This window comes from Amphiura filiformis, chromosome 18 (assembly GCF_039555335.1).
Source record: "Amphiura filiformis chromosome 18, Afil_fr2py, whole genome shotgun sequence".
Classification (NCBI taxonomy): domain Eukaryota; kingdom Metazoa; phylum Echinodermata; class Ophiuroidea; order Amphilepidida; family Amphiuridae; genus Amphiura; species Amphiura filiformis.
In genome coordinates, this window is record NC_092645.1 from 3,917,351 (window position 1) to 3,926,070 (window position 8,720).

An 8,720-nucleotide genomic window follows, 5' to 3' on the forward strand; every position below is an offset into this window, starting at 1 on the left:
TGTGAAAAATGAAAGTCGGAAAAACTTGAAAAATCTTCAATATGAAGGCTCAATTGACGTTTAGAAGTTCATTCCCAGTGGCGTGACGATTTCTTTCAGTCGGACGGAACGAAACTTGTTACTTTAATATTCTATTTTGGCCCACAATCAAGATAAAGTTGATTTAAATGTGAATTTGAATTTGATGAAGTGCGCGCAGAACGCGAGATAATTTAGAATTTTAATACCATTTTAGCCAAAAATCAAGGTATAGGTCTAACACCGAATATTGCCTGTATTTTTTACAGTAAGCCTACTTATATCAGGGTAGTATTTGCCGAAACGTGGGGAGGGGGGCATTTGATATTGTGTCCGTCATCCAAAAATGTGTAGGGGAAATGTTCCCCCTGTCCCCCGGGATTGACGCCCATGAGCAGAAGGAATAATCTTCAGCCAAGCCCATGCTTATTTTTTAACAGATATGTAATTATGCATTATTCATTTTAGAAAGAAATTGCATAATGAATGAAAAACAATATGGATTTTAAATAATATCATTCGTATTACAAGGTAATTGTTGAATTAATAGACATAGCATACCGTAGATAATCATGAAACTATCTTTGCTATCCAATTTGACTTGGAAAGAAGAAGAAGAAAACCTTGGTCATTTGTTATGGCATCCGCTGACAAATAACATTAAGAGTGCTTTTGTTCTTTTCTCCTTGCTTTGTTTATGGTGTTGATGAATGTCTTTGTGTTAATGGGTAACTTATAAGGTGGCGAATACCTCTCTGGTCTATTATGCCTTTCAACATTATAATTGGAATTTAATATGACGACGACAATGCTATCTCACCGGTTAACGGTTATCGGGTTATATCTATTAACCCTTGACTTGCCATAGCATGCCACCCATAACATGCCTTCTGCGTCTATTGTCATCCCGTCTGCATAACCTTCTTCCTCAAATGGCACATCAATCACCCGTCGACGGTTACCTGTCGATGATAGCTTACATGTATAAGTAATGATTAGGTGTAAGTAATATTGCAATTGAATTCCATACCCCATAATGCCCATACGGAAGACATGACCCATATCTTCCGTACCAGGAGGAGTAATTTCAAATGGAATTACCTGAATAAGTGCAAAATATATGGTGTGGGAGATAAAGGTTGTGTCTTCCATAGGGGTGCAGGGATTTGACTAAAATTGCACATTGTTTGATCTTTATCTTTGTAATCAACTGGTAACTAAAACTGCTCCAAATAACCTGAGTAAGAAATTGGACAACCGCATTTTGAAAAATCTTTTATGGAGATTATCCAAAGCTACAATGTGATGATTGCTAAACTTTTGGCTTCAGTTTTAATTGTTTCCGATGTACCAAATCTGTATTCGGTTTACCAACATATCTAAATAAACCAAAATCACATTTGCATCAAAACGTTTATATTGTAGCCAAGATTTCAGAGTATAATTATGGGCATTTTCAATTTCCTGGCACGTACGATACAGAGATGTGACGATGGAGGCAGTACTTTTTGAATGACCCTCGTAGACGCCAAAGCGTAATTATATTTATGGGCCGGGACTTAAGCTAAATTTTGAGCCCAGACATAATACCTGTATTTTTTTATCGAAGTGTCCAAAATGGAAAAATTAACGTCCCGGGAAACGCGTGTAAGAATGAATGACTCGGGATTATTATAAAGACAGAAAGTATTGAAACGAAATATGGGGGATTAAAACTTGACAATTATAACAGGCATGGCAGTCTATCTTGCTCATAAAACCATTTTCAGTAAGGTTTGTATGGATGTCAAACAATCCGTTTGCGAAATTTTACGTATTTGCTAAACCTCACGTAAATGAACATTTTTGTTGAAAGAAGTGGTCATAAATCTCATAAATATATGTATTATAGTTGTCTAATTTAATGTATCTTCGTATAATGACTTAGTCTTTCAACCCTACAAAATACTCACTCAGAGCGCCTGTTGTGTTGTTATAATCAAAGGCATCGACACCAAAAGCTAATGAGTCGATGTAATACATAGTATTTCGGTCAGGACTCCAGGCTAATCCATTCGATATGTCAACATTCTCGACGTGTTTTGTGACAGTTTGATCCGAATGAAGTTAGAACAGTGAGCCTTGTTTTGGCTTCACTTGGGCTAGATTGTCTGCCGACTCTGGCGGACCCATTGTACCTGTTTAAATAACGTGAGAAGACGGATTAATTGATTGATTGATTGATTGATTGATTGATTGATTGATTGATTGATTGATTGATTGATTGATTGATTGATTGGTTAATTGAACCTATTAATTTACTTATCAATGGCGGGAACTTCTGTGTGATTTTTTCCCTTACAAACTAATAATGTGTTTTGTTTTTCCTACTCATCCTCATAGTAAATGATTTGTGCTATTTCAAACTATTATAATAGAAGATTTGAGCCTCAGTAATAATTCAATTTGGTAAATTACAAAAATGCTCCGTTCTTCAGAGTAGACATTAAGCTAAAAAATAATTATATCTGTACATTTGACAAAATTGTACGTGTATATTTCATCCTACTACTTTTTAGGGGGTTCTACACCCCTGGCCAATTTTGTGCCTATTTTTGCATTTTTCTCAAAAACTATAGCGCATTGGTGACAAGTAAGATATGTATATTATAGGGGCAAGGACTGCAACTACTGCACTGAAAATTCAGCAACTCAAGGCAAGTAGTTATTGATTTATTGATTAAATAGTGGTTTTCCCTCATTTTTGACTGTAACTCCACAACTGTTGTCTGTGCTGAAATAAAATTTCCAGTGCAGTAGTTGTAGTCCTTGCCATCAATTGGTGCCAGTCTGTATATAATAATGTCAAACTTAGGTTACCGGTCATTATTGTTTAGACGCTTTCAGATTGAGATTATTTGCTCCTGGTAAGATAGTGTCCGGTCAAGTTGGTGACCAGTATCATCATCATTAGCCCCCCATATCGTCCCACTGCTGGGCAAAATTAAGGCCTCTCTTAAATTCTGTAAATTTCTTCTGTCTAGTGCAAATCCAGGCTGCTGTTCCCAAGAGGCTGACCATTAGGCCTATACCATAGACTTTTTCCGGCAAACAGACGTTGTGCTACCCGCGGCGATTTTCGACTGCTCAAAGACGTTGTGGAAATTTAGACGCTGCAGATAATTAGACGCTGCGGAGTTAGACGCTGTGGAAAATTAGCCGGTGCTGTCTTAACGAAACGTCCGCAACATGCCGGACTATATTATACTGACCTTCATTGTGGCAGGGAGGTCAGCTTGGTCTGGGTGGACATTTTACAAATCAGTGATTTTTTTAGGGCCGTTTTTCTATACTATTAATTAGGGAGTGTGTCCGTTGAGGGCACTATAACCTCCATTGATGCTCGAAGCCATGATTAACTAATATGAACAGTGCTCATGCTTCTGTCACACTACACCGAATAGGTCTTCCGTACAAGAAACGGATGGTATTTTAGTAAATCCGTTGTTGTTCGTCAATGATCGTTTTATGTTCTTTTTATGTCCTGCTATCATCCGCCAAATGCGTTTCGTGTTAGGTGATGTTCGTTAAGTCCATCGGCATGCACAAAACTTGAAACGGAGTGTACCGAATACACATGTTCGGTATTTATCCGATGTGTGTTCGTATGGTGCTGAATATTGCCGGAGTTTGTTCGCTCTCCTTTCGTTCATGTTCGTTCTTTGTTCGTTGCACTCGGCCCGTGTTCGTTGCAAATACGTTCCTGTGAGGCCTTCACCACCGGATAGCATATTTATGCATTCGGTGATGTACGTTGACCCAGACCGTGTTAGTGTCACACTACACCGGATCGGTCTTCCGTATAAGAAACGGATGGTATTTTAGCAAATCCGTTAGTGTTCGTCAATGTTCGTTTTATGTTCTTCATATGTCCTGCTATTATCCGCCAAATGCGTTTCGTGTTAGGTGATGATTGTTTAGTCCGTCGACAATACGTTTCAAGTTTTGTGCATGCACAAAACTTGAAACGGAGGGTGCCGAATACACATGTTCGGAAGTTGTCCGATGTGTGTTCGTACAGTTCTGTATATATACCCTGGGTTTGTTCGTTATTCTTTCGTTTATATACCGCAGGTGTTTGCAAGGTTTCGCAGGCGCTTGTGCCGGATGTAGGCCTATGGCGAACATGTGCATCAATCATGGGGGGGGTCTGAAGGGTGTGTGACGCAATATCATATTTCCCCCAGTACTTTAGTGACTGACAAGTAGAAAAAAGGGGAAAGGAGAGAAAAAAAAAGAAAGTGAGAAAAATTGAAGAGAGAAGAGAAGAAAAAGTTAAATTGCACGTAATTTAGTAGGCCTATGCATGTAAGTAGTATTGAGCATGTTGAGGGAGGGCACTTTCTGAAGGGTAGAGGACGCAATATCAAATTCCTACCAGTTTTAGTGATTGACAAGAAAGAAAAAGAAGAGAAAACATGGAACAGGTTAAATTGTATGTTATTGAGTAGGCCCAGGATAGTATATAGTAAGCCTAAGTATAGGCCTGTGATTATTATAGGCAGTGCTTTAAATGTCGTTCCTTGGCCCAAAAGCCTGTGAAAATTACTGCCGGCCCGTCGATATGTAGGGCCCGTGACATTTTGTACTCCCATTTTGTCACCAAAATCAGTATTTAAGACGGACTTAGGTCTATTACTGACTGAAGTCTTATATCTTAAAGTGTCAGTGGATCAGTGTAACATTTTAAATTTTGCAAATTCAGTTCGGGCCTTCTTTTTTTTTTGTTTAAGGCAATAATAGTGTAAAAATTATGCACCAAAAACAAGTGTCCAAATTTTCCATTTTAAAACTAAATTTTTTACACAATAGGCCCAGGCCTAATAGGCCCTACAGTCCCCATGCAATTGGACCTTCATTTTGAAAAATGGACAAGTCTTCCTTTTTGCTTCTGCTATGGACATCCACGTGTTATTTTTAAAACAATTGTTTATATTATACAATAATTGTGAAAACTTTTCAATGGCTTTAATTAGGCTTTCGTTTCACCAATTTGCGGCTGTTTCAAACTAAAATAGTACCCAATAATAGTGCTAAAATTGATCTAAAAAATGACAAATGGCTTCAATTGGGCCTTCATTGTCCAAAGGTTTCTCACCTCTATTGCCCCCGGACTCTGGTTGCCCTGATATATCAGATTTGTAGCCCTTTTGTACTTATTAGCCAATATTTGACCATTTTCGTCAAAGTTTTCCCCCTTAAAAGTTGTCTTTCCCCACTTTGTTCACCCTCTGAAAAAGTGCTTGCTACGTCACTGCCTCTAAGGGGTCAAAAACCCTCTTAAACACCCTCTCCTCCCCCACTTTTCTGATAGTGTGGACGTCCCTGTTGGTGCCACATGCCACGGATTCGCCGGTTATTTGTCGGACGTTGAACGATTGAATATAAAACGCCTGCAGGATTATTAGCGGCCACAACGCATAGAGAGACGAATGGGAATCGGATCCCAAAATCCGGACATTTGTCGGACGTTGACGCCCAAATCCGGTCATTTGTCGGACGTTGAACGATCGAATATAAGACGCCTGCAGGATTATTAGCGGCCACAACGCATAGAGAAACGAACGGGAATCGGACCCCCAAATCCGGTCATTTGTCGGACGTTGAACGATCGGATATAAGACGCCTGCAGGGTTATTAATATTAGCGGCCACAACGCATAGAGAGACGAACGGGAATCGGACCCAAAATCCCACCGAATCTTCTGCCGGACTGGTGATTTTTCCACCGAATAAAATATTTTTGTATTCGGTGATGTACGTTAATCCAGTCCGTCGTAGTGTGACAGACCTATCAAACTTGTATCATAGTGCAGTTATGTCCACGGCAAATTCACCGTGACATTTCCAGCCATAAACCCGCTTAGTGAAGATTAAACCGAGATATGCAATTTACTAAACCATTATAGTAATCGATTGTCCAATGCAAATTTATTACCACGTGATAATATTAATCCAATGAGCGATCGAATTGTCCGCTACGACCGACTAATCCAATCGATAATGACGCTATTGACATGTACGGGCGGAGCTCCACTGACAGAGTTTTGGGGTATTTTTAAATGGTTTGCTGTTATTTACTCATCAAGGCGGTCCCCCGTTATTATAAGGACTATGCTAATGATTTAAAGATTGACATAGAGAATAAACCATACTTGCTTGGCAGATAGTACTAAATTTGTAATCGTGACACCCCTCTTCCAAATGCGACCAACCCAGGGCAAAATGTGCATTGGAATAACACGGGAGTTTGAATATAACGGTAGGATTTCTTTCTCATACAAATGTAATGGTCCCCCGTTATTAAAGCCTGTACCGGGTTGAAAATTCAGATATTTTGAAAAAAATAAGGAATTGAAACATAGAGCAAGTACTAAAATCATAGCTTTTATACTTTTTGATATATAACGCTAACTAGTTCATCTCCTATATCTACGATTGCCTATTGTGAGTGCCCCTATGTTGTGTGCATACATGTAGGCAACAATAACTGCATGATGTATGTACCGAACAAAGGTAGCTAGGGGCGCGAGTTTCGATTCAATGTTGCTCAAATATTTCTTGCCCATGCGCGTAGCCAGCATTGTCAGTCGGGGAGGGGGGTCAAACGTAAGTATATTTTTACGCTGGGACGTTATAATCTCTCTCTTCTCCCCTTCTTCTCGTCCCATTTTCGCGCTTCTCCGTCCCCATTTTAGGTGTCCGGGGGCAGTATGTCCCTCCCCTCCTCCCCGCTGGCTACGCCACTGTTCTTGCCGATTACTGAATTGTTGATTCCAGTGTTTTCGCCAGTGCACTCAAGCATATAAAAAGTGGGCGGAAGGGGTGTGTGGATTGGAGTACCAAATATATATTTCAGACCTTTAATTTGTTTGTTGTATACCACGAACGGTAACCCATAAATCCCCACGATTATCGCGGGACCGATGGACCATGCTGACAAAACACGAATAAAAACAAATGGAAGTGGAATATGTTTAATTTTATTTATTTTGCAACTTACAAATTGAACTTGCTGGTATGGTGACGAAAAAAGGAGTGGCATTACAATGTTCAATAATTTTGTTATAAAAGCGTCGTAACAAGTGCATGTGATAATAGAGAGATTGCGATTTCCAAACGTACGTATCGAACGTACGTGGAATCTATTCAAAACCACTCTCCTGTGACGGGATTTTGAATGGATTCCACGTACGTTCGATGCTACGTTTGCAAATCGCAATCTCTCTAATATGTCTGTTTATACGGTCGCTCCTTACATACCTGGATCATTATGCAAACAGGCCCTTTAAAGCCATATCATAAAATTTCCATTAGAAATAGAATTGTGTTCTTTTGGTTTCACTGTCAGATATGTCCTCTTTTAAGTTAGGCCCAAACAGACGAGGCAATACAAAGAAAATCGCTATTTAATACCAGCGCATATGTCGACAATGCAATTCACTCATTCGAACGTGGGTCGTGCCGGTTCTTTTGATATGTCACGACTGCCCGTCCGCCATGTACGTACTGTGTTATGCACATCGTGTACTCGTTCGACTAATATTTCCATCGTAATAATAAACCGTCTTATTTAGAAAAATATTGAGGGCGTTCTCCTCAGCAAATGTTATAATGTTTTAATTATTGTCTTTTTAAAATGATATTAACGATTAAATTTGATCCCAACAATTTGATTTATCATTTAACAAAATCAAGCGTGCTTGAAAAAACAGTGAGAATCCAGCAAACACAAAAATGTTATTAAAATGTTAACATTTTGTTATAAACGCGTTTTGGTTATATATATTAAAATATTTTAAGAACATTTTAAATTGTGGCGTATTATAGAGGTCAGTGCATTTTAAACAGTTATATATGAAAAACATATTATTGCAAAACCATTGTTCAAACTATTTTGTCAACACTAAATGATATTAAGATAGGGGAATTGTGTCCACTTTTTCGTAGTGCTTATCATAATAGGTTTTGTGCCGAGTAGAATATATAAGTGCTTAATCATGATTAAAAAAGAATCAAAGTTTGCTAACAAAACAATAAGAACTGTCGGGCCAAGAAAATGGCATCCAATGCGCCAAAACGGCTTCATCGGTAAAACTCTTTAGGTCCCAAATTAAAACAACGCTTGTGGAAATGTACACTTAATACCTCTTAGTTTGGTTTTTACTTCTTAATTGTGTTTTTTCTCCTTTTAAAAAATCGCTTAAACTTAACTGATCTCCTAGAATTTATACTAAACTGCTCAAATAAAGAAAGTCCGCAGTCATGTAACCCATCCTACACCAAAACCTGATCTTGTTATGACAATTTGATTGATACGGTCGTGTGCAGAAACTTGTTAGCTCCAATTTGATACCAAATTTGCTACCAAACACTCAAGAGTGACAAAGATTGATACCAGTTTATGGCATTTGGTGCATTTTCAAAAGTTGTAAAACAAAACGAAGCACGCGAAAATTGCTTAGCGTGGCAATATGGTCAAGCTTGCTTGCCCACGATGGGCCCCTGTCGACTATCCTAAGTGCGCGCTTTATTCATTTGTTAATTTAAAACGCATGGATTGCTACAGTGCTTTACTGATGAATTCAAGGGCACGATGCGATCGATATGACCTAGCGGTTGTTTCGGGCTATAGTCGCGCTTTGCCACTCACCTCTACAGGTC